At 41.2% G+C, this 24,616-nt stretch overlaps 1 long non-coding RNA gene across 1 annotated transcript; it reads left to right on the plus strand.

Annotated features, from left to right (window-relative positions):
* Positions 1–17,387, plus strand: LOC120310145. The gene is made up of 3 exons (XR_005557276.1): positions 1–62; positions 12,991–13,110; positions 14,450–17,387. It is a non-coding gene; the product is annotated as an uncharacterized LOC120310145 (long non-coding RNA).
* The last annotated feature ends 7,229 nt before the right edge of the window (positions 17,388–24,616 follow it).

The raw sequence follows: 24,616 nt of genomic DNA on the forward strand, positions 1-24,616 counted from the left end.
GGCAGATCAGCAGCCCAACAGGATTCGTGTAGTGCCGAATTGGAGGAGGCACCTTGCATTGGGTAAGGAGGAGGGATTGGGGAGTGTGTTAATGATAACAGCGCAGGGAGGGGGAGACAGCACAAGGATGACAAAGCAGAAAAATACAATGTTAGGGTGCAAAAAAGAGAGGGCGGAACAGTCAAGGCAGTCACAGGCAATCAGGAAGAGTGGCCCTGTCATGAGGGCAATGAGTAGGCAATTGGATCAGCAAGGGGATAAAAAGAACTTCCCACCCCCTAAGCCCCACTCTGAGGATGCTGGCAGAGGACCAGCGAAAGCTAAGTTGTTTTAATCTTGTATATAACTGTTTTTATTGTTTTAAATGTTGTTTTAACAATAAATACTGGAGTATACTCTTCCCAGAGATCAAAGATTGCATCATTGAACAAATATGCCCGGGATTCGTATTTTTATAACCATTATATATATATATATATATATATATATATATATATATATATATATATATATATAAAATGGATGTGAAAGTTGGATCATAAGAAAGGCTGAGCGACAAAGAATTGAGGCCTTTGAACTATGGTGCTAGAGAAGACTCCTGCAAGTTCCCTGGACTGCAAGGCGATCAAACCGGTCAGTCCTAGAAGAGATCAACCCCGACTGCTCTTTAGAAGGCCAGATCCTGAAGTTGAAACTCAAATACTTTGGCCACCTAATGAGAAGGAAGGACTCACTGGAGAAGGGCCTAATGCTGGGAAAGATTGAGGGCAATAGAAGAAGGGGACGACAGAGAATGAGATGGCTGGATGGAGTCACTGAAGCAGTAGTGTGAATTTAAATGGACTCCAGAAGATGGTAGAGGACAGGAAGACCTGGGGGAACGTTGTCCATGGGGTCACGATGGGTCGGACATGACTTCGCAATTAACAACAACTATATATATATATATATATATATATATATATATATATATATATATATATATATATATATATAAACAAACCTAAATGACTCTAAAAGAAGTAAGTGCTTTAGATGTGTATTGGGGAGCATAAAATATTAGCGTGTGGAAGACTATATGAAGCTACAAAGCTCTCTGATAAAGTGAACGAGGTGCTCATTATATCATCAGGCTAATAATAAACTCTGGCTTAAACCTGGTAAACCATTCACAGGGTATGGTGAAACAGAAGAGTGTGTGCTGTGCTACATTTATAATTTTTTTTCATATGTTTGACTTACTATTCATCAATGCAGCCCGCTTGTGATAAAAGTGACAAACCCCTTGTCTTCAACACAGTATGTGTGCATAGTTTCATCCTTTCATAGCTCTTTTTTTTTTAAAGAAGCACATATGCTTTGGCCCAGACTAAGGCTGCAATTCTTTGTTTAGAGATAGAATTGCCCTGCCAGTCATATTTATTAGAGTAACATAATTAAGCTGCTGAATAAAATATGGAATATTGAACAGTGGAATGAGCCATCTAAATCAGCAATGTTTGTATTAACCGTTTCTTAGGATGATAAAATAACTGGGGATAAGTCATAAGGTTAGCATGGTGGAGAGATTCTAGTTTTTACTACATGCTTTCATTTTAAGTTCTGTATAAAAGAGCAGAAATATCAAGATGATGAATATGCCACTAAAGCAAACTGCAATAATAGAATTTCTCTCTTCAATGCAAATTATAACAATATATTCTCCTGTCTTCTTTCTTGCCATTTTAATTCCCCTCCCACTGCTAGGCAATTTGCACTTGTATTTCTCAGACATACATGCTTTCCTTGGCAATTTCCAGGATTATTCTATTTTGCTAATGATCCAGAATAGCTAATGTGTAATAGCTGAGATCTATACTCTTTATTTCGTTCTATTGTTACTTGATTTATTTACTTTTTACCCCTTCATTTACAAATGTTTTCAGTTGAAATCTGGAGTTGAGCAGATGACCTCACTAAGCAATCTGATTGATTGACAAACCACAGTAGCAGGATTCACATAGCACATTAAGCCCAAACCAAATAAACCTCTTATGAATGGTTTTCACACATGATGAAAAGAACTCATTTAACATCTGTGCACCTCCCTACCTTCTCACAGGACCTGCTGCAAAGCAGTTATAGTGCTTAATGTAGCATCGCAAACTGTTTCCCCAAAGTACTATTTTTTAAAAATTGCCCCTCTATCTAGCAGAAGAAAGCAAATGAATCTGCTTGTGAGTTGCTCTTTCCATTTGCTTGCTTCCAGCCAGCTTCCACCTCTTTGCAAGCACCTCACTCCTATCTTCTGGATCACACCCAGAGAGTATTTTCAAAATTTCTTTGTGAATAAAACATGAAGTTTCAAAACTTCCAAAAATGAAGTGTCCTCCTATGTGCTCTTCATGGATGCAATGATACTGTTTGCTTGGCAACAATTTAGAAGTGATTTTGCTGCTGTTTATTGTTTGGTTTAGAGGCAATTTCTCTGTCTGTTGGGAATGGCCTAGCTCCCGGATGAGTTGTTCTGTGGCTGTAGAGTTTGAGGTGATAAGAATATTCAGCCATTGGAATCCTGGGAGTAATTTTAGTCTATGGATCAATTTAGTAAATGTCTTATCTCATTTTTGAGATGATAGTGTTTTTGACCGATAGTGTGGTAAGCTTGAGAGGAAATGAATAATTTTCATTCCTTTTTTAATACCAGGTTCAAAAGGATGGGCATTAGAAGAAATAAAACACTGCATCCACTCAATAATGGCACTCTGCATCAGTCAATTTAGTTTTGTATGTTTTGCGTCCTTCGCGAAATGGCAAGACACGAGAAGCAGTTGTAGTTCTCAGGAAACTTCTTTATTCAGTTCAGCATACAAGGTACAAGATGCCGACGACGCCCAAAACTCCCGGCCTCTTTTATAGGCCATTCCCGGGTCAATCTGCAACTTTTGGCGCGCCAGCACTTGCGCATGCGCACAAGTACTGGCGACAGCCTGTCTGGTCCCGGGCAGCTTGCACCTGCCCGGGACCACTTGCAATGCCCCAAGCCTGCTTGCACAGGCTCAGGACATAACACCCCTTCCCCCCGGGTTAAGACTATTAATCATGTCATAATAACACAGAACCCATTGCGAGTGTAGTGCCATACTACCTTAAGCCATACATTTCTTTTGCTTCCTTCAATCTCAGTGTTCTATTTCCTCTGTATACAGGAATGTTCTCTGTTAACTCTGTTTTGCCAATAGAGTTACAAAATCCTCTAAATACTTAGGGGATCTTCTGGCTCTCTGTGACCTCCTAACCTCTGGGTACCTGCCAAGTACCCCTTGACTGAGGGGTGATGCGTATCTGTCCCCCCTATTACACCCTGGTGGTTCCCAAGGACTGTGCTCCAATGCCTGGCCTCCTTGCTTGCCCACCGGGCTCGTCAGGCCAGGGCTTCTTTCTTTGTTTGACCTGGTTGTCCTGCCTAGATGCAGGCTCTCTGGCCCCTCTAAGTGACTGTCACTGTTGGGCGATTCTGTAGAACCTCCAAGGTCCGTCCAAGACCTGTCAGGGGGTTGTCTGTCCCCTGGTTCCTGTTCTGTCCCCGGGCTTGTGGGGTTTTCAGTGCTGTCCCAAAACTCAGTTGTCCCCTGAGTGAAGTCAGAGGTGTTGTAGTCGGGATTTGGTTCCTCGACCACCTCCCTGTACGTTTGCCCCCTTCTAGGGACAGGGGTAGTGTCGGGCCAACTAGAAGGAGTGTGTGCCAGCTCTCTTGCGGGGTATGATTTGTTGGGATGCTCCCAGGTATCCTCCCTGACTGGAGTACTGAGTGATGCGGGTGAGTAGTGATTATGCCCCCGGGGTGACTCCCTGGCTGGAGTAGGCGTGGATGCCTGATGTCTAGTTGGGCTCCTTGAATTCCTGTTTGGAGTACTCGCGGAATCTTGGGATAAGCTGTCTGTAGCTTCCTCATTAATAATGGGCAGCAGACCATACCCTTCCCTTTGCCCAAAGGGGTCCCCCTCCCCCCCCTGGAGAAGACCCAGGAGTCTCAGCGGGAAGGTCCCGTCTAGGGCGAAGCTGGTCGATGTGTCGACGCAGGACATGACCGTTGTCCAGGGACACCTCGTAAGACAGAGGACCTGTGACCCTGGATATAGCAGCGGGGACCCATGAATGACCAGGCCCGTAATTACGAGTCCAAACCGGGGCACCCACAAGGAGTTGCCTAGGTGCCCTGGGGTGTGTGCAAGAAGAAGACAGTCTATCCGGATGCAACCGGTCAAGCTTGGTAGTCAGTTTGCGCCCCCAACGAAGTTCAGCTGGGCTCCTCCCTGTAGAAGTGGACGGTGTAGTGCAATAAGAAAGGAGGAAGTCAGCCAACCTGTGATGCCAGTCTCCGTAGGTAAGTTTCTTCAAGGCGTCCTTGGTGATGCGAACCATGCGTTCAGTTATACCGTTGGTGGACGGGTGGAAAGGTGCAGAGGTGGCATGACGGATCATGTTAGCCTGTAATAAAGCTTGGAATTCGGAAGAAGTGAATTGAGGGCCGTTGTCAGACATGAGGACGTCTGGAAGCCCATGTGCAGCAAAAATCCCCCTCAGTACTTGAATAGTCTTTGCAGCGGTGGTGGAAGAGACAGGTACAACCTCAAGCCATTTTGAATGGCTGTCAACTAGGACCAAGAAGAATTGACCCTGAAAGGGCCCAGCGTAGTCAATGTGCACCCTAGACCATGGAGACTGTGTTTCCTCCCATCTATGTACAGGAGCTTGGGGCATTTCGGGGTGCGAGCATTGGCAAAGGTGGCATGCGTGCACCTTAGCTTCAATGTCACTATCTAACCCAGGCCACCACAAATGGCTGCGCACGAGCGCCTTCATGTGTACAATGGCAGGATGACCCTTGTGGAGGGAACCTAAGACCCTAGTCCTCATTGAGGTAGGAATGACAACTCTGCTTCCCCAAAGCAGACAACCCTGGAAGGTGGACAACTCATTCCTTTTAAGCCAGAAACTCTGAAACTCAGCACCTGGACAGCTCTCTGGCCATCCAGATAAAACCCAAGAAAGGACACGTGAAAGTGTGTGATCTGTGCCTGATTCAGCGGCTACATCTCTGGCATTCAGGGGGGATTCAGGCATGGCTTGAATGGAGAGAAGATTGATAGCTGGTGCAGGGTCAGCTTCTATTACCGGCAGGGGTAACCTACTGAGGCCATCAGCATGGCCCATTTCCTTCCCAGGTTTGTGAAATAGGGAGAAATCATAGGCAGAAAGAAAGATAGACCATCTTAGCATTCTGGGGGAGATGATTTGGGGAGTTTGCTTACGTGTGGTAAACAGTCCCAACAAAGGCTTATGGTCAGTGAAGACCGTGAAATGCCTGCCATATAAAAAATCATGGAATTTTTTAATTCCAGCAACAACAGCTAAAGCCTCCCTGTCTATTTGAGCATAATTACGCTCAGCAGAAGACAAGGTTCTGGAGTAATATGCAACAGGAACCTGAGTTCCATCTGACCTGAGGTGGCTAAGTACAGCTCCTACCCCATAAGGAGAAGCATCACAAGCGATGCACACAGGAAGGGATTCATTGAAATGTGCAAGTACACTGTTAGAAGTGAGTAAGGCCTTGACCTCATTGAAACTTGCTTCATGTTTTCATGACCACTGCCACACTGCCTGTTTGTCCAATAGCCTGTGAAGAGGCTCAGCTATACTAGCCTTGTGTGGAAGAAAAGAATTGTAGAAATTCAGAAAGCCCAGAAAAGCCTGTAGTTCGGCCTTAGACTTTGGCCTTGGAGCATGCATAATAGCTTACAGTTTGGATTCAGCAGGGTGAATCCCAGTAGCATCAATTTTGAATCCCAGAAAGTCAGTAGAAGGCACCCCAATTTTACATTTGTCCTTCTTAAGCTTGAGGCCCGTTTTCCTGAATCTTAATAGAACAGCCCTTAATCTGTCAGCTAAGTTGTGTGTAGAGTCTCCTGCAATTAAGACATCATCAAAATAGGGGCAAACCCCTGGTATACCCCGTAGTGTGTTTTCCATTACGCTTTGGAAAATTCCAGGAGCAACATTTACTCCAAATTGTAGCCTCTTCACCTTGAATGCTCCTCTATGGGTCACAATGGTCTGAGCTACAGCAGCATCATCATCAACAGGCAGCTGTTGATACACCTGAGCTAGGTCAAGCTTTGCAAAAACACGCCCCCCCTTGAGGGAGGCCAGAATACGACTGACCACAGGAACAGGATAGGCATGTTGCTGCATGCCTTATTCAGAGTGCATTTGTAATCTGCACAGATGCGAATGTCCCCATTTGTCCCCTGGCGTGACAATGGGGGTTTCTCAGGGACTGGAGTCAACAGGTTCTAGAACTCCTTGCTGAATCAGTTTGTCCAACTCGGTGTCAATTTTACCTTTTAAAGCAAAAGGGACCCTTCTTGCTTTAATTCTAATGGGAGTGATAGTGGGGTCTAGCTTTAGTGACACGGGGGGTCCTTTGTATGTGCCCAGCTGGGGGCTGAAAACATCTGCAAATTCTTTGCAGACTTCTTGTAGGTCAAGTGTTTGCAGACTATTGAGCTCTGTGACGTGTATTCCCAAGGCCTCAAACCAATTGAGTCCTATGAGACTCGTTCGTTCACCCCCTACTACTATTAGATCTAATGGACCTTCAAAATCCTTATACTGTACGTTAAGGGTGGCCTCCCCCTTAACACACACTCTGGAGTTTTGAAAGTCTGTTAACACAATGTCAGAAGGCCTCAGCTTGGCCTGAGTTCCACTACCAGAACAAATCTTCCTAAACGTTTGCATGGAAATGATCGAAAGTGCAGACCCCGTATCCAGTTCCATAGCCAATGGAACCCCTTGTAGCTTCACCTTAAGTGACAGCTTTTTTTTAATGGGCTTGTGTGTGCCTGTCCTATAGATGCTTCTTCGCGAAGCGCAAAACCCCACCCTGTTTTGGCTGGGAACCCTGGTACCTTTCAGGCGCAATTCTTCCTGAGGTTGTACCTTCTGACGGCCCAGGCACACAGCTGCAATGTGTCCTTGTTTTCCGCATGCTCTGCAGATAGCGGAGCGGAACTTGCAGTCGGTTCTCTTGTGGCGACCTCCACAACCGAGGCACTTGGGGAGAGCTGAAGAGCTTCCTTTCTGTTTCCCTTCCTTCGTGGGGTAGAGACGGTCCACTTCATCGTCAGGATCCTCCTCAGAGTTCCTTTGGACTCCTTCCTGGTGCACAGACGCAGTATCTGGAGTGCTTTTGATCGGCCGCATGTTCTTGATGGCGCCACCCGCTGCTTCTTCTGCAGTGACCTCTCTCAAGGCATCTTGGAATGATAAGTCTTCTTTGGCAAAAAGTCTCTGCTGTAACTCTCTATGCCTTAGTCCGCATACAAATCTGTCTCTCAGTTGTTCTTCGAGGTCCTTGAACTCGTAGTTTTTAGCGGCTTTCCTCAGTGCGGCGATGTATTCCTTGGCTGATTCTCCAGGTCGTTGATCCCTCTGTTCGAAGGTGTGGCACCACGCGATGACGGACAACTTGGGCTGGAAGTGCTCCTTTAGTAGCTTTTTTAGATCTGCGTAGCTGACAGAGTCTAGAGGAACAGGTGCTGCAATGTTCTCAGCGATTTCGAATGCGTCTTGACCGCAAACGCACAGCAGGGTGGCAGCCTTTAAACTATCTTCCCTTACTTGATTTACCTTGAGATAGTTTTCCACCCTGGCTGCGTAGGACTCCCACCTCTCCGAATGTGAGACGTCGAATTCCGAAAGCCTTCCAATTTTTGCCATTTTGTAGAAAGGAAGGGTCTATCAGCCAGCCTACCCCCGATGCTCGCTGGATTGCCGGGTAGCTGCCGAGTCAATGCCATTCCTGCCGCTCAGGACTCACTTGGGTAAGCTTACACCTTTCTTTTGTCAATGTAAGGCAATCCCACCTTCATCGCCAGTGTTGCGTCCTTCACGAAATGGCAAGACACGAGAAGCAGTTGTAGTTCTCAGGAAACTTCTTTATTCAGTTCAGCATACAAGGTACAAGACGCCGACGACGCCCAAAACTCCCGTCCTCTTTTATAGGCCATTCCCGGGTCAATCTGCAACTTTTGGCGCGCCAGCACTTGCGCATGTGCACAAGTACTGGTGACAGCCTGTCTGGTCCCGGGCAGCTTGCACCTGCCCGGGACCACTTGCAATGCCCCGAGCCTGCTTGCACAGGCTCAGGACATAACAGTATGGACCTCACTTGCCTTACTGTCCTATGGCTTCTTGTCAACCTCCCAAACCTGAACAGAAGAAAGATTGAAGGAACTCAATACAATCTCCATCATTACAGTAAAAAACAAGGGCTGGAAGTCCATCTGTCACTTTCAAGAGCTTCTTTTCTTAGAGCATTTCTAACAGGAAGAGGTTGAAAAACACACATCCAATGGCATGAGTATTAACTCAACATGCATTACTTCTCTGAATCTCTCTCTGATGTGGTCCTCATATACACAACCCAAAAATGGCAGAACTGCAGTATTATTTTTAAGAACCAATGGCACAATAGTGTCTTAGAAGCAGTCCTTCCCAAGTTTTAGTTTTAATTTTAATTTTATTCTTGATCTCTTTTCTTTTTTGATATTCCCTTTAGCAGTTATGTGATTTCCTAGCTTCACTCAGTTGTAATGATTGAGCCATTTCCCCTGAAAAGTTAAATGCTACCAAAAAAAAAAATCTCAATTTCCTCTAACATGCCATAGAGATGATGAACAGCAATGTCCTGACTTTCCACAAAATTGATGAATGCGATCTCCCCCCCATTTTCTGCAGCTTCAGTTGCATTGGGGCTCTTGTGAAGAGTTGGCATTGCAAGGTCCTCATTCTGACTTCCCTGTCCAATAAGCAGCCCTAGAATTTTCCAGTGATCTCCCATCCAAAAATATTAACCAGGTCCAACCCTACTTAACATTTTCAGGATCAGCCAAAATGGGGTATTATCCCTCCTGCCTTAATATGCTTTGAGATGCTCTTAAAAAAAAAAAAAGTAGGTGAGCCAAGTTTATTATTTAGGCTTTAAGTTGCACAAAAGGAGAAACCAAAGTAGTCGGACCAGTTCTTCCCCTCACCTCCAGCTACAAACTGCAGCTCACATATAACTCTCTATTGTAAGTTACTGCCCAGCACCATTAGGAAACACACAAGTGCCCCCCCCCCCATCAGCAGCCAGACTGAAAATGCTGGTTGGTGTTTGTGTGTGTTTAACACCTGCTTGGGGTGGAGGTGGGGGCTGGGACTATCAGTAGCAGTAGCATTCATTGAAAAAGTCTTGACAAGTATAATTCCTGGAATGGTTCAGTACTGCTGTTGGTTGTTGCCACAGATACAGGATTGCACCATTAATTTGATCTTGATGCAATGTGGCACAGGAAGGAGCCATGGAGATTTGTAGGCCATATGGCTTATCACATTAAACAAAAATAGTTAAACAAATTCTAACCATATGTGAAACTATATTCTAATTACAAAATACCCAGACAGGTAGGAATTGTCTATATTTATGTTCTGTTCACAAAAAAGAGGCATGGAGATGAAGCAGAGTATTTATTTATTTTATTTATTTATTTTATTAATAAAATTTATATGCCGCCCAATCCCTAGGGACTCAGGGCGGCGTACAAAATTAAAACAATAAATATAACAATAAAACAATAAAATAAGTGCATTCATACAGCGTGTCCAGTCATATCCCGGCCCCCCCGGGGACATCAACCCCAGGCCTGCCGGAACAGGAGAGTTTTAATGGCTTTTTTAAAGGCCGGCAAGGTGGGAGTAGTTCGAATCTCAGGGGGAAGTTGATTCCACCAGGTCGGAGCCACCACAGAAAAGGCCCTTCCCCGAGGGCCCACCAGCCGACATTGTCTGGCCGACGGGACCTGAAGGAGGCCCAATCTGTGGGACCTCACCGGTCTCTGGGAACTATGCAGCAGTATGCGGTCCTGTAAGTAACCTGGTCCTAAGCCATGAAGGGCTTTAAAGGTGATAACCAACACCTTGAATTGCGTCCGGAGACCCACAAGAAGCCAGTGCAGCTCACGGAGGATAGGTGACACGTGGGTGTACCTTGGTGCACCCACAATCGCTCTCGCGATTGAGTAACAAAGACCAGTCTTCCTTTATTCAATTCACCAACAGAACAACGAATAAAATGGTACAGGCTCTTTTATAGTCCCCTGGTAGGGACAGTGTCAGCCAATCATTCCACGGCATTCTCCCGCCTTGCGAATAGAGGTACTGTAAAGATGATTCCCTGCCAAAATGAATTTGGGAGTTGGGAACAATTCTTTGGAAAAGTACCACTCCAGGTACATTTTCTGGTGGAGGAGGAAAAAAAAAGGAGGTACTGTATATATCATGTACTTTTTATATGCTACATCGCACCAAATTTCTCTGAAAGCTTCAAGGGAAATCAGATTTACTCTGGAACAATTTGAGTGCTTTCATCCTACTTTGGGTGAATTCCAAATCTGCCTGAAGCTGCCCAGTTCCAGCCAAGGGAGGAATATCTTCAGTTGGTAGAAATGTCTGTGCAATTCTGCAGTCTTTTATTTTGCTTAATACAGTTAATACCACTTTAACTATTCTGCTTGCACTTCTGTGTCAAAATAAATCAATAATGAACTGCCTTTCAGGCCTGTCATTAGGTTTTTAAGTGATTTCCCCAAAGCAAAACATTAGGCAGAGCTTAAAAGCTGGAATCCAAATCCAAATCATACATGGGTGGAATATTTGCACCCAGGAGTCTTTCACAGTTAACATACATCAGACTCATTGAATTTCGCTGGGATATGTGATCAGCTGCAATGGCCTGATCTATGGAAATGAGGAATAATTGAAAGTTACATAGCTATCCCAGTACAACAGAATCATTCCTTATATTTAACTTTTTGCTCCTTTTTTCTATGGTATAGCATTATATTCTGAAAGCTGGCTGAGTGATGTTAGGTAAGTCTTTCTTTCTTTTTCAGCCCACAACTCATTTCACAGGGTTGTTGTTGTGGGCCATATAGGGGGAGGAAGGAGTATAATGTACTTTATTTTCCGGCATATAAGGCAACTTGGCGTATAAGATGACTCCCGTCTTTGGCACCGATTTCCATGCCTAGAAAGTCGTCTTATACGCCAGAAACTACCGTAATTTCCAGCGTATAAGATGACCCGGCGTATAAGACAACCCCCAACTTCAGCGCCATTTTCAACGCTTTAGAAAGTCGTCTTATACGTCGGAAAATACGTATGTTTGCTGCCTTATTTATAAAAGTAATAAGGCAGGATATAAATAAATTACATTACATTAGACTGCAATGCAGACTTGTATTATTAGCATACATGATAAAGTAAACATTTTAAAGAAGTGCAAATTAGTTATAAGCTGTTATGACTGATGTCATAGAAATAATCTTATTACTGCATAGAGCTGCTAGATGAAGTGTTAACTAACTGATGCATATTAAAGAGTATGTTCTTTCTCTCTCCCCCCTCCCCCCATATCTGCATGTCAGCAACTTCAAAGATGAACAATGAACTTTTATCATGATCTTAAGACTATATAGAAACCCATACATTTAAAATTGTCAATATGAATAAAAAGTAGGCATAAAATGCAAAACATAACATTATCATATTAATTAAAAAATACTACTAACAGTGGTTATCCCCACTAGCACTAATCTTCAGTTGTAGTTGGGAGGAATAGAAAAACAGAGGTACATAATCTGGCAATCTGGGAAGATTTGTCAGAACCTCAGCCAGATAGACAATGTGACAAATATGTTTCATGCTCTCTGCCTGAGTATTTCTTTAAAATGGGATAGATCAGTGATGGTGAAACCTTTTAGAGACTGAGTGCCCAAACTGCAACCAAAACCCACTTATGCATCGTCGGGTGCCGGGTAGGTGTGGCCCATTGGGTAGGTGTGGCCCATTGGGTGGGCGTGGCTACGGTGGTAACGGCAGACTGGGTGCGACTAAAAAGTTCAATCAATTCCAACTTTGTAAGATTTTTTTCCTGCGAGAAATGAAATTGATTGATTGATTGATTGAATCTTTTGTTTTTTTGCACACAGCGGTAGAGGCCTAAAATGAAAAGGTTTTATAAAACCCAGCTGAAGGCCTAGGACTGGGGCGACAGCGCGCATGCCCACAGAGAGGGCTCTGAGTGCTGCCTCTGGCACCCGTGCCATAGGCTCGCCACCACTGGGATAGATGAATGTCGTCCAAGATTTCCTGTAGTGTAAGGAGAGCAACAGAGGAACTGGGGCAATTCAGGGAGCCTGTCTCCAGACAGGCATGTGTGCTGTTTCTGGGGGACCCCCACAGGACTATGGGATGGGGTGGTATGTCCAACCTGGCCAAGGTGAAAGAAGGCCTAGTGAAATTTCACATTCCCATTTGAAGAAAAAAATCCATGGACTGTGGGATTGTCTACTAGCCTTAGGTTGGTTTGGAAGTGAATATCCCAATTACAGTAGCTATGATGACTCCTGGCATTTTAAAATTCTTATGGCCAATCAGTTTCCAAAGAGAGACCTAAAGTCTGGAGCTTGCTATACTCGTTAGCCAGGTGGATTAAAAGTGGTCTATGAGAACCAGGTGGATCAGATCCACAGGGGAGGGGAGGGGAAATAACCAGAAATTACTGGGATAGTACCAGAAACCTAACCTGGTTTTAACCATAAGGCAGCATTCTTGATGCATCTCAAAACTGTAAGAATAGAACTTGTAAACTTGGACTGGGGTATTAAACTTAAAGCTGTGGAAATAAAATGTTCCCTTTGAATGAAAAAAACCCAGTCTCAAAACAGCTGAGGAGGTCCACTAGGACAAATGGATAATCCAAGATAAGCGTGCCTGGAACTATACCCAAAGATATTTACAATTATGCTTCTGCTACCTGTTAATTTGCCAGGTAGGCATGCTATCATTGTGTTGTGCAAAAATTAACACTTGCAAATTTATTGCAAATTGTTTTTTTAGGCTAAAGGAAGCCTATGGCCACAATGGCCTTCTCATTTCCACTTTGGAGACAGACAAAATTACTTGCCCTTCTGCAAATAAGAAAGCTGGAATTGCATAATCTGCTAACAATGGAGAATGGTGAGCAGATGACATGGGAGCCTTAATTATTGAATTAATATACATATTAGAAATATACAGGGATTAAAGCGTACCCTTGCCCTCCTCTCTTTGGGCAGGAACAATTCCAGAAAGAAGGCGCCAAGTGTTAGTTTAAAGATAAGAAGGAACAATCTTTTATCCACTGACGACTTCTTTGGTGTCAAAGACAGTTTTGAAATCCACAAAAGTTACAAGAAGGTGCTTTTAGGCAGTAAGGTGTATTGTTCGGTGAAATGGTGCAGGACCAAATAGTCATCTCAGGTTGAACCCTCTCCTTTAAATCTTGCCTGCTCCTCAGCAAGGATATATTTTTTTTACTTTTACCCAATCTAATAGTTTTAATTAAATGTATTTTGCATATAGCTTGTTTATTGTACTAAGCAACTGGATTTATAACTGTGAGGATCAAATATATTCCTTTATTCATATAGAAAAGGGTGACTATGGCCTCATTCCACTTCGGTGTAAAAAATCATGCTGCAGTGTTAATATAAATAAATAAAGCAACCAGTGTTGGGCCCTGCAAATCTTTATTTTCCTTTAATAATTTTGGAGGGATGAAATATGTGGTTTAAGGTGAAATAGAAGAGCTAGGGCCATGCTAGTTCCAACATAGTCCAAGATCTATAAAGCTATTATATTAGTATTGATTTAGGGCGCATTTTTCCCATATGATGAAGCTCACACAACAATATTCTTTGTCCAGATAATCTGGGAGCCGTGATAAAATCAGTTCCAGTACCAGTCTTCCACATGAAAAGAAAGAAGGAAGGAAGGAAGGACCATGAATATCCAAAATAGTGATCTCAGTCAAGCTCAGAAGGACAAATGTCCAAGACCTATAATAACTTAGCACTTTAGGGATTTGTTTCAAATGAATATAAAATTTTTATTGGTGTACGTGAGCTTATATTTCAACACAATTTAAGACATTTTTTTCATTTAATTCTTCAAATGAATCCACATAATTTAACAGTGATTCAATTTTGTAAACTTTTCAATAACTATTGTAGATTTTTCTTTATTCGATTCAAATTCATATTCATCAAGTGTAAATTCATTTTACACTTGTCTGCTTCCCATGGAAATCTCCTTTTGTTTTATTCCTACAACATTGGTAGGTAGGCTATATTCAGAATTAGGATTGATTCCAAATAGGTTTCATGGCTAAGAATGGGTCTTTCCATTCCTGTTCCAACATTGTAATCACCATACAACACTGGGTCTCTATATAAAATGATGAATTGTAATCTAGTATCAATATAATCCCACTTCATTTATAAATTTTATTAATTTTCTTCATGCTTTTCTTTGCCAGCCAGTGAGACTGCAACCTGTCGTTTATCACAGTACGGACAGAAACACAAGGAGTCTTGGGGCATCCTAAAGACTACAAATAAATGTGTTAATTTTTAAAGTTCTATGAAATTCTTTGTTGTTTTTTCTGCAAAACACTAATGCCATTATTCCTCTGGAGACCATATTAAATAAATTTTAAATTTAACAGTAAATCAGAACAAATTAGAAACAAGGAATGCAAGCAATATCTATAATAAGCTCATTTTAAGTTAAAAAGTAAGTGAAGCAAGTTCAGGCTCCTTTTCATGTTACTGTACTGTATTTTATAATATATGCTGCAATTCTTCAACTGAACCATCTTTCAGTAGCAGTTTCATGGAGGATCAACTAAAAATAGGAAAAGGAAGGAATATATTCACACCTTGCATTATTTATAAAAATAATAAAGATGGGATAAAAATAGGCTTTTTTAAAAAGCCTTCAATAAAACAGAAAGTAATGAGATTTAGTTGAAAAGCACAGCAGGTTACTTTGAATGTAACCTGTAACCTAAGAAAAAATAACTAGAACAGTCATAGAAATGACTGAATACTGAGAAGGAAATACAATTTCAGAATACTGAAAAGGAATGCTAATTGCAACAAAAATCTTGATGAGAAGACAAAGTTCTATAGTGGGATGCAAATTTTGCTATAAATAAGGGAATCAGCTTCATAAAAGTCTTATTATCTCTGAATTTCACAATTATGTTTGCTAATATTTGTAAAAGAGCGTAAACTGAACTTAGCACTCTTCATAGTACAATGTTAAAGGTAAGCAAGTAGACCAAATATTTTATCAAAAAGATAACTTGACATTTGATATTGATTGATTACAAACAAAACAAGTTTCTACAATACACAGGTCTTTCCGATCGAACCTTTTTCTCATTTATTTAGCAATGAATTGGAGGGTGTTCAGAAAAATCTGCTCCCACATAAACATGCACTGAGTTCCATCTTGAATCAGGCAGTGGTAGGAGGCTTTGAACAAGTTATTCAATAAATTATTCACTAAGAAGAATGAAAAATATGAATAATATAAAAAATAAAGTTTATTGGTTATGTGCTAATTTAGAATAACTATCTAGTCTTAGCAATGTTTTGCACAAGTATGGTTGGTTGTTGGCTGCAATAAGCAGGTCATGAAGAAAAATGTACCATATAAGACTGCAATGGGAGAAACAGCTGCTAACATGTAAGACAGCCTTGGTGTTTGGCACTGTTTCATGTTAGCCATGTTAGAGACCCCTATGCTCAGCCTTGAGGTCTGGTCATTGCAACTTTGATGGTCCCTCATAATCACAGATGTGACAAAGAGTAGATCAGGGGTGTACTACAGAGAGCTAGCTGGGTGGACTGCTGGTGGTGGTTCCCCTCTTGTAAATGTACTTACCTGGGGTTTGGGTGTGGTATCGGATGAGATTTTGGGACACTGGAGGGGATATAGCTAATGATACTTCTGGTGGCTTCCAGGGACATTTCTTTGCAGAAAATCAGATAGGAGATCTTGTTTGGGACATTAGGCCATAGGGGCCAAGTGAGATTACTGCTTGTATAACAACCTCCCAGCCACATTGCAACTTCTGTGGCTGAGCTGCTTTATTCAGTGGCTTATGGTGAATGTGTAGCTTTGTCTGGAGACATTTATTTATTTACCTAGTTACTCTTTATTGTCCAGACTGTTGTAATCAAAATCAACTTCCATTGGCTGCCATATTGTTGGCTGAGAATGGAAATGATTTGAAGTGAATGTTAAACAGATTGTGTGATGCAGCAAGGAATAGGGTTCTGTCAATCAATGTATCAAAGATTCATTAATTGTATCTGACAAGGAAAATGGACAATAGCAAGTTAAAAATGAATGACAAAAAGCTGGAGCAAGCAGATGAAAGTAACAGAATGATTACTAAAGATGGAAAAATATTTGGAGAAATCTTAAAGCATACAAATACTGATACTATAGCTGGTGAATAGCACGGGAAAGGAACATATAGCAAAAGAAGCAAAAATGGTAATGTAAAAGAGCATATCTTTCCCCCAGTTATATGGAAATGAGTATGTTAAGAAATACCTAAAGTGCAATGTATATGAGAAATAATAAAGTAAATGTATGTGGTAATCCAAGGAGGAGTAAAATCAAGAATGAATTTATGATGAATGAATATGGATTGAATTCAAAGATGAGGGACCAATGTGAAACTATGTATGATTTTGGTCACATAAACAAAATGAATGAAGAATGGATCTTAAAATAAATGTATCGTTAGGCTTCACCCAGATTTAAAGTGTTGCAAGCAGAAATTCAAAGCTATAGTTCTGGTAAAATTGCCTCTAACAACAACATTGCAATTTGTAGGCCATAGCCTTTTGGTTACAATGTATAAAATCATTAAGTCTTTTCTGTCTCTTCATATATAGAGTTCAGACTTAACACCAAAGACAACTGAAATGTAGTAATGGAAGAAATGGAGTATAACTAGTATGGCTGGAAAGAGGTTTCCGGAATCCCTGAGGAACGAACATCTTGTGGTATAAAATAAAAATAAAACAAGCACCAAGTTCATTGTGTTTTGTTTGCGCTGAAGTGCCACTTAAACACATCTGCTACTGTAATGAGAAACTATTAAACTGAACAGCTATGGATAATGAAGTTGAGGCCATTAAAGAAATGGAAAGTACCTCTTGCATTCATGACAAATACAAACTACTGAAAAGACTCTGCTTGTTTTCTTCCATGACAAAGGCCACAATGGCTTCCCTTTAAAATGCATTATAAATCTCATTTTTGTTAAGTTATATGAACTCACCTTTCTTGGTTAATGTTTACGTGTGTGTGTACACGTTTGTGTGTATGTGTGTGATATACAGATAGTCCTTGACTTATGGCCACAATTGGGACCAGAATTTCTGTTACTAAGCAAGGTGGTTAAGTCATTTGTGCCTAACGTTATGATATTTTTTTTACCATGATAGTTAAGTGAATCACTGCAGTTGTTAAATGAAAGCTGTGATGCTCATAAGTGTGAGGACTTAAAACAAGTAAGTCACTTTTTCAGTGCAGTTGTAACTCTGAATAGTCACCAAACAAATTATTGTAAGTCGGACTAGTATATGTATGTGTATACAGAGAGACAGACAGACAGGCAGGCAGACAGACAGACACACACACACACACACACATTTTATACCCATCTCACTATCCAAAGTATCTGTATATCTTTTCATGTGTATTGCGGCACATATAAAAAAAGAATGGGGCTTTTATTTATGTATTAAATGTCCATGCCACCCATCTCCTTGTCCAGCAACTTAGTTGGTTGCATGAGTGGGCCTGCCATCTTGACCTTTTTGACCCCCTTTCTGCTGACAATTCTGAATCCTGTCATTTATAAAGCACCTGGAAGGGGAATGTTGGGCAAAAGGGTGCAAAAGGTGGCAGCACTTCAATCATACCGCTGCTGTCTTGACTCGTTCAACCACCTCGCCCTCATGCCTAAGTAAGTGACAGACCCTTATTGCTCTGGAAGCAAATGAGGTCATAACAAGGCTTGCAAGTATCCCTTGTCAGGGGATGGAGAATCATAAGAGAAAATGAATATTCTGACCTCAGGCCACTTTTAATACCCTGAAATACAGAACCAATTCCCAAGTAACTATGAATGGGATAGCAGCTCTATTTGTAAAATTTATTGGGCGTTTATGTGTGTATGCACCTTTGAGCCTGCTGATTGCTTGGATTAATCCCTGAAATTTTCTTGCAAGATAGTTTTGGAAGTGGTTTGCCCTTACCTCCTTCCTAATGCAGAGAGAGAGTAACTGGACCAAAGTCACCCAACTGGCTTTGTGCCAAAGGCATGATTAGAACTCATGATCTTTCTTGAAGTTTCTAGCCTGATACATTAATTAATACACCAAACTAGCAGTTTGTCTATTATGCCTGCTTTTTTAAAATAGGGATTTAATCAGAATGGTAGCTTGCATGACTATAAAAGAGACATAGGACAACAATGTAGAACATCTTGGCCTGTGAGCATGGATTTTCCTTGCAGCTGTGACTGGGAGAAATACAGGTAGTGCTGGACTTACATCCACAATTGAGCCCAAAATTTATCTTGCTAAGTGAGACATTTGTTAAGTGAGTTTTGCACCATTTTATGACCTTTTTTTGCCACAGCTGATAAGTGAATCACTGCAGTTGTTAAGTTAGTAACCCAGTTGTTAAGTGGATCTGGCTTCCCCCATTGACTTTGCTTGTCAGAGGGTTGCAAAAAGTGATGACATGACTTTTGGACGTTGCAACTGTCATAAATCTAAGTCACTTGAACTTTGATCACATCACCCTGGGGATGCTGCAAAAGTCATAAGTGTGAAAAATGGTCATAAGACACTTTTTTCAGTGCCATTATAACTTCCAACAGTCACTAAATGAACTGTTGTTTATTAGAGTTGATAAAGTTTAATTCCATAAAATATGTGATAACTCCTATTCCTGGCAAGCAATCTGTATATTTGAATGAAAAATATCAGTAACTTCAGACCCACTTGTAAAGTATTTTGTATGGAAAATACAAAATTATGATGAGGAGGTGAAGAGTTATTTCCTTAAATGTGTGTTAAGTGCAACAAACATGTTTCTGTGCAATAAACATATTTCTGGTGGTGGGATTCAAATATGCAAACAACCGGTTCTCTGTATGGATGCCACTTCCGGAAATCCATTCTGGGCCTGGGCAAACAAAAAATTAGCTGCCAGTTCTGACGAACTGATGCGAACTGGCTGAATCCCACCACTGCATATTTCTTTACTTTCTTTTTGGCATGTAAACAATTGTTTGTGAATACAGCATCAAAGCCTTTCCCTGTGAAAATAGGACGCTTCACAGCTGTTATTTAGATAGGAAATATCCTACTGTTTTCTGTTGCAATAATGTTTGTGCCTGTTTCTTCTTCTTGGGAGGTTTTTCTTGTGCCATCCCTCATGACCCTCTATAAAATATTAAAAATTATACACAGTCACCTCCTTGCAAATGATATACATGAAATGTGTTTAAAGTCTCTGAAAGTCAGTTTAATAATGGCAATATGCCTTATATGCAACTTGGATATTATGCCTATGAAATTGTATACTTTACATGAACCAAAGTCAATTATTGTGCGATTTGACAATTATTTATGTTTCCTAAAGCATAATTTGAATTGGCAAGGAGGGAAACTTTCTGTCACAGTAGGAAGGACAAAGGAGATTTTTAAATAAACTTTTTAAAACTAAGAAGTTTTATATGCTTTACTCTTGGTTTGTATTAGGAAAAATACAAGGCTAACAAAATCTTGCTTATGGTCTACACACTGCAATAAGTCTTGCAAAGTCAGGGCCTCTAAAAATAGATGAGTTAGAAATTCTGTCCTAGATGATGGAAGTGTTGTGGCATGTACTATGTGCCGACCACTGCATTTTGCACAAGGGAGCAAAGGTAATAGTAATAGTAGTAAAGTTGGAAGGGACCTTGGAGGTCATCTAGTCCAACTCCCTGCTCGGGCAGGAAACCCTACACCATTTCGGACAAATGGCTGTCCAGTCTCTTCTTAAAAACTTCCAGGGTTGGAGCATTTACTGCTTCTGGAGGCACGCTGTTCCACTGATTAATTGTTCTCACTGTCAGGAAGTTTCTCCTTAGTTCTAGGTTGCTTCTCTCCTTGATGAGTTTCCACCCGTTGCTTCTTGTCCTGCCTTCAGGTGCTTGGAAAATAGCTTAATTCCCTCTTCTTTATGGCAGCCCCTGAGATATTGGAATACTGCTCTCATGTCCCCCCTTGTCCTTCTCTTTGTTAAACTAGACATACCCAATTCCAGCAACCGTTCCTTATATGTTTTAGCCTCCAGTCCCCTAATCATCTTTGTTGCTCTTCTCTGTACTCTTTCTAGAGTCTCAACATCTTTTTTACATCGTGGTGACCAAACTGGATGCAGTATTCCAAGTGTGGCCTTACCAAGGCATTGAAGAGTGGTATTAATACTTCACGTGATCTGGATTCTATCCCTCTGTTAATGCAGCCTAGCACTGTGTGGGCCTTTTTGGCAGCTGCAGCACACTGCTGGCTCATATTTAAGTGATTGTCTACTAGGACTCCGAGGTCCCTCTCACAGTTACTACTATTGAGCATGGTGCCACCTATGCTGTACTTGTGCATTTGGTTTTTCTTGCCTAAATGTAGAACCTTTTCAAAGTAATAACAAGGTGCAAAATTCAATTGTAAGGATTGATATACAACACCAATGCTTTAAAATTATCATTGTGTTGTAAATGTATTAGACAAATCATGGGATAATCTTTCACTTTAAGCATTTTCTATTAGGAAGAAGTCACGTCATATTAGGTTTATATCTGCTTCTACAAAGGATTTTTCAAAATAGCTCACAGAGCATTTAAAAAAATTAAAATAATGATCAAGCTCAATTCAAAAAGAAAAGGGGAAGAAAGAAGAAAGAGAAACATGCTTGTAATAATTGGATAGTTCTTTTAGATTATCACATTTCTTAACCTTCGCAGGGTGCACTGGACTGGATTAGGGCCACTGGACAAAGTAGAGGGAATAATCCTTTTTCTTGATTATTTTGCTTAGGAAAATATTCTTCAAGCTGTCTTGGAAGCTGCAATTACCATGAAATGACAAATTTCATACTGTGGAAGCCAGTGTAGCCTTCCCATGATTCACTCTGAGTCCTACTGGAGCAGTGGTTTTCAACCATTCTAATGCCACGACCCCATAATACAGTTCCCGATGTTGTGGTGACCCCCAACCACTTATACATCACCGGGTGCCAGGGGTGTGGCCAAAGAAAAGGGGGAAAAAATGGCGGACAGCCTTGTTTGGTGACCCCCATGAAATGGTCGTTCGACCCCAAATGGGGTCCCAACCCACAGGTTGAGAACCACTGTACTGGAGGAAAAAGAATACATCTTTTGCAATGCTCTTGTGGATAAATTTGCTTGCCTAGATATTCCAGATAAGATATATCATGCCACAAACTAAAAGTTTTTGTAAAAAAAATTCAGGGTCAAATAGATGTAAACAAAATCTGTTCTGACTTGAATGAATGCTGCTACCATTCACTGAGGCATGTACTGTAGCCAGCTTTTGAACCATATGTTTGAATATGAAGTGAAGCAAAAGTCCTAAGGGAAAAATTAATATACCGTATATTCCGGCGTATAAGACGACTTTTGAGAGCGATGAAACAGCCTCCGAACTCGGGGGTCGTCTTATACGCCGAGTCATAACGTTTATTTATTTATTTATTATTTCCGGCGTATAAGATGACGTTCTAGGCATACGACTCGGTGTCGATCATCTTATACGCCGGAAATGACGTCATTTCCGGTGTATAAGATGATCGACACCGAGTCGCATGCCTAGAAAGTCATCTTATACGCCGGAAATAACGTTATAAACTACGTTTATTTCCGGCGTATAAGATGACTTTCTAGGCTTGCGACTCGGTGTCTATCATCTTATACGCCGGAAATGACGTTATTTCCGGCGTATAAGATGATCGACACCGAGTCGCATGCCTAGAAAGTCATCTTATACGCCGGAAATGACGTCATTTCCGGCGTATAAGATGATCGACGCCGAGTCGCATGCCTAGAAAGTCGTCTTATATGTGACTCGGCGTCGATCGTCTTGCGACCCGGCGTCGAACTCGGGGGTCGTCTTATACGCCGGGTCGCCTAATACGCCGGCATATACGGTATATTCCTTTTTTTCTATACACTTGAGCATTTGGCTGCTCTGACAAAGGAAATAATGAGATGTGTATAAATTCTCATCAGGTGACAAAGCCTCATTATTTCCATTCAAGAGGTATTCCTGAATAAGTACAGCATCATGTATAAGCAACACTATGCCATGTTCTTGTACCATTCACAAAATCTTTGTTTGTGGAAACCCAGCCTCTAACATTTCTAGCATTTCTATTTTCTGGATCATCATCACAAACAATATAGAAACTCACCAAATAGAGTTGTGAAAATGTTTGATGGAAACCATGCCTCAGTGGTCGTTCTCAGCTGTACCTTGCAGCAGTGGAGTTGAGCTGATGCTTGATAGTAACCACTAGGAGGTTGAAATTGAACGTCATTCCTCTAAAGTCAGAAATAAGTGTCTTGGATAGCCTGTACAGCTGAAAACCAAGCTTTCTCAGGCACCATGGAATTATTAGACTATCTCATGGTATTATCAGAGTAATGTGATCAAAGGCATCCTGTAGGCCAATTTAATGATTATTGGAATGGAGGTAATGTATACTGTGATCTTAGTCATGGAGAAACACATCCCCTAGAGAAACTGAATGATGGTTTGCTTTGCTGCATAAAGGTGGCACTGTGTATTAGCTGCTATACAGAACAGTCTGTTGTGAGTGTCTCTCAACTGCTGAGAAATGTCTTGAACCTTGGTAAGATGAAGTATTTACTTGTAAGATAATTGTATGCAGCTAGCAAAATACAATTGCAGATATATTGTTGGAACCCACAAATATATTCCTACAAAACTAATGATCCAAGCAATCTTCACATTCCAATGTTGTAGCAATTGGAAGATCCAGGATATTGGATCAAACTCTACCATGCTTTTTATATAATGGATCGATAGTATTGTAAGAGAGGCTCAAAATCTCTCAGAAGGAGTTTCAAACTGTTGATATGGAATGATCTCTCAACAAATGTTAAATTGTTAAATTCATTAATTAATATCCCACCTTTATTATGTTTACAAATAGTTCAAGGTGGTGACCAAACCCAACACAACTTCCTCCTCCTATTTTTCCCACAACAGCAAGCCTGTGAGGTCACCCACTGGCTTTCATGACTAAAGCAGGGTTAGAACTCATGGTCTCCTGATTTCTAGCCCCTTAACCACTAGACCAAACTGACTCTTAGCCTTGAATAGTGTGATAGTCAAATGACTGCATACTATGAATAATTATTTAGTTAGAAGCCAAGCTTGCAACTAAAAAGCTGACATTTGACACCATAGTCAAGAATTCAAAGGCCATATGATGAGAAAGCAATCTCCTTGCCATCCTTCAATCTAGGTGGGCATCTATGCACAGTAAGAGGATTTCAGAGGTTATTTCACCCTTCTGAACAAGTTTTCAGGAGCTGAGCATGGTGGAAAGAGAAAAGATTGAGGTTGGGGCCAGTAATAGCCGGTTGTGCATGTAGAGCATAATAATAAGGATATAAAGCAGATAAAGATGTGCAATGATCACTGTCATACATTTAATAAACGTTCATGCATCAGTGGAAAGGTACAAAATATCTGCACATTGGAGGTATCACTTGTACTGTGATCAAACTGCTATGTGAAAATAGGCATCTTGAGGTTCTTCTCAGAGAAAATCAAACTCTCAGTGAAAGAAGTGCAAGGGTGTCCATCTTGATCTACCTTCAATCGTATTTGTCGAGCACACAACAAACCAGTTATCTCTTTCATCTCACTATTGGTCTACAGGACAGCAAAACATCAGAAAGAAAACATTTTCTCTTGGGATGTTGAACTGGGTTCAGTCACCTCCTTGAACAGTAAGACTATGACTTTTTCCAATTGCTGCGAATAAATAATAACCTATCTTTATATACTTGATGCCAAAGCGCACATTAGGAAAAACAGACAAATGAAAATTGCATGGTGACCCTAGAAAAGAAAGAGTCAGATAACAAAACCTAGGTCGTTGTCTTTTCTGTAGTGAAAGGGGAGTCAATCTATGGACAAAATAAAGGACATTTTTATGTTAGAAGATGCCAGTATCAGTAGAAACGGTCTGCTTAGAATCTCTTTAGAAGAGCAGAAGGTAGAGGCCCTGGGTCAGCCTGTAATAAGGTTACCATGTGTAGTTGTTATCAGATCCTTCATTCCTGCAGTAAAGGACATGCTGTAATTTACACTGCTTTTGGAAGTCTTATGTAGCATTTCCAGAGGTATAACCTATACCCTTGTGGGCTTTGGGGCTCTTATACCATATATTCCTTTGGCAAGGAGCCCAGTAAGCCTTGTACTTGTGCATGCAAATAAAAGATACTTTCTTGCATCTGTCTCCCAATGTTTTGGCTTCTTATGGTTAAGTTGCTTGAAAACTCAGGGAT

Source organism: Crotalus tigris, unplaced genomic scaffold (genome assembly GCF_016545835.1).
Source record: "Crotalus tigris isolate CLP2741 ecotype Arizona unplaced genomic scaffold, ASM1654583v1 scf7180000018125.1543573, whole genome shotgun sequence".
NCBI lineage: Eukaryota > Metazoa > Chordata > Lepidosauria > Squamata > Viperidae > Crotalus > Crotalus tigris.